This window comes from Abrus precatorius, unplaced genomic scaffold (genome assembly GCF_003935025.1).
Source record: "Abrus precatorius isolate BTA unplaced genomic scaffold, Abrus_2018 Scaffold2, whole genome shotgun sequence".
NCBI classification, from domain to species: Eukaryota; Viridiplantae; Streptophyta; class Magnoliopsida; order Fabales; family Fabaceae; genus Abrus; species Abrus precatorius.
In genome coordinates this window covers 12,789,745-12,792,520 of record NW_020874362.1, presented here as the reverse complement: position 1 = coordinate 12,792,520, position 2,776 = coordinate 12,789,745, and the positions used below count along the sequence as shown (strand labels likewise).

Below are 2,776 nucleotides of genomic sequence, written 5' to 3'. Positions count from 1 at the left end.
TGCCATGCATTTTGGTTTTCCATTCAATTTGAAGCAACATTATATACAAGTGCGACCCATCTTATGACAATAAATTGGGCAAGAGTAAGTGCCACAACCCTGATTCCCAAAGCTAGCAACATTAACAATGGTCTGAGAGGCAAGTACTAAGGAGACACAAACAAATATACAGGTGCAGGCACTGGTTGGGTGACTCAAAGTAGTCCAGCAAAGACATCCTCCGAAGAGGTAGTTGTTGATGGAGAGTCAACCTCATAAGGAAGGCCAGCCTAAGTGAGGAGCATGAATAGCTTACCATAATTTTTTTCGAGTCCCATTATCAGCAGAAGGAGAGAACAACTGAAGAAACTTCTTGGGAACTATCTGAATGTTTTGCTCTGTACTGTGCTTTATAGCAAGTCTAATATGGACAATGGTGAAAAGACTTCTCTGGGAAAGCATGGAAAGAATAGAACCAATCCTGAGAATGTTATGGGCATTTTCATTTGCAGACTTCTTAAGAGAATTCAGAGGCATTATTTTTCTTTGACAAGTCGGGTGGCAGAGGATGAATCCAGATCTGACTAGAAAAAGAAAACAGTATTTGACAAGATCCTGAAAACTCAATCTCAAGAGGGAAAGACAATGAGCACCAGCAACTCAATGCATGAACAATGAAGGCTTGAACCTCTGACACTCAAATAGCACAAGGGGTCACTTTCAACCAGAATGGCTCTGGCAGCAAATTGAATGGATGTTAGGTGGTGGCATGAACTACATGCACCAATAAGAGAAGACGCATAGTGGTGTCGCATGGTTGGAACAAGAAGACTTGGGATTTCAGACCCAAAATGTGCAAGCTTTAGTACTAACTCATCTTAGAGTTTTTTTACAGGCATAACAAATTTATAATTACAATATACACAATTAAAATGCTTATGTTAGGGATTGACTAAACTAAATACAGCCAGCATATAACAGCTTGTTTCTTATTATATTTACAAATTTACAAAAAGTATCTGCTGTTCACAAGGAAAATAAAATAAAAAAGAAAGAAATTACAATGCAAATGATCAAAATATCAGCGTAATTCTTTCAAATCAATGAAAAAATAAAATATTTTGGAAATTTTCATTCTAGGTGTTAATTTTACACAGGAGCCTAAGGCAATGCTTAGGTCCTATTATCTACATGTATTTTTTTCTGAACATGACTTTTTTACTTATCTTTCTCCAAAATTCTTCAAACCTGAACAGACCTATCTTAATCAATAGTGTAACCTAATAATGTTTAGTATAACTCAGAAAATCCTATTTCATGGTTCAGGCTTGAATTTTTTCAAACCACCCTAAACCCATAAATTTGATTTCATATGCTTTATTCAAGAAACCAAAGCAGCTTCATTTGAAAAGAATATTTTCTTTCTTATGGTTTCAAAGGTGAAAGTTCAATACAAGATTTTCTGGTTTCATAAAATATTTTCCACTGACTAATATAAGTTTCTTGAACGCAAGCCAACAGTAAAGAATACAAATGAGAGAGATCCTGTCCCCAAATATCTATGAAAATCAATATTCTCAAGCTATGCATACTATAAGGTTCCAATAATGTGTTTGCACATATATTTTGAGGTTGAAACTGAAAGTGTAATTCTACATCACCTACAAATTCTCCTTGCTACAACTGACAGTTATCAAAACAAGTATTCCTGGCCCTCCCTACCAGATGTAATCATATATCAACAATTGCACATAGGTAAAACCAAATAATGACAACAACAACAAGTCTTATCTTGCTAGGTGAGGTCAACTACATGAATTACACAACGGCAATGGAATAAATTTCACCCATCAAAGACTAATTTTTCTTGATTACCCTGGAAAGAGACCCCACCAAGGTGGATTGCTAAACATTTGTTAGTTTCAATACAGTTTCACTCCTAAAAATCACATTCAAAGGCACCAAGTCTTTATTCATCTCCAAAATAAAGAAATATCAGTAAAAATGTAACTGAAGCCATTGTGATTGACGTCTTGTTAGCACACAAATCAACAACGAGAGCCATGCTTTCAACAAACAAACGTCCAACACAATTGACTTCCAAGTAATTGCAAGCGTCAAGGTAACCTCAATAACCCCTCAAGTAATAATAATAATAATAACCCCAAACTTGAACCTTGGAAATCTCTCTCTCGCTGGCTAAAACAAACTAATACAACGAATCATGATAACAGGTTTAAAACAGCTACAACAATAATAATACACAAAAGTTGTTTGAAAGAAGTTATACACAGCTTATGAACACAGCTTATGACTTTCATGAGCTCTTTTCAGCTTATTTCAATAAGATTATTGATTAATGAAGTTAATAACTCAATGTAATGTATGGTATGATTCCCAATGCTCCCTAAAGACATTTACCTATTTCTGTCTACTCAACAGCTTCCTCAGCTTCTTGCACTTATGCTTGTTCAGCTTCCTCTTCCGCTTCTTTTTCGCACTGTCAACGCACGACGCCCCCGACTCATCTTCACCATCATGACCTTCCGAATCTGCGTTCCCTGCCTCAAGCGAGGAAAACCCTCTTACCGAAACAGGGTTTGAAAAAAGCCCAAATGGGAAGGTGGAGAAAATGACGCTGCAATGGGCCAAGCCTAAATTCTCTGTTACTGGACTTGAATTAATGGGTCTACGAAAAGGAAAATATGCGAAAAACAAAATTAGATGCCCCCATGCAGGATCGAACTACAGACCTTCAGTTTACATGACTGACGCTCTACCACTGAGCTATAGGGGC

General features: G+C 36.7%; 1 non-coding gene across 1 annotated transcript; it reads right to left on the bottom strand.

Moving 5' to 3' along the window:
* Positions 1-2,704: 2,704 nt before the first annotated feature.
* Positions 2,705-2,776, bottom strand: TRNAT-UGU. The gene has a single exon. It is a non-coding gene; the product is annotated as a tRNA-Thr (tRNA).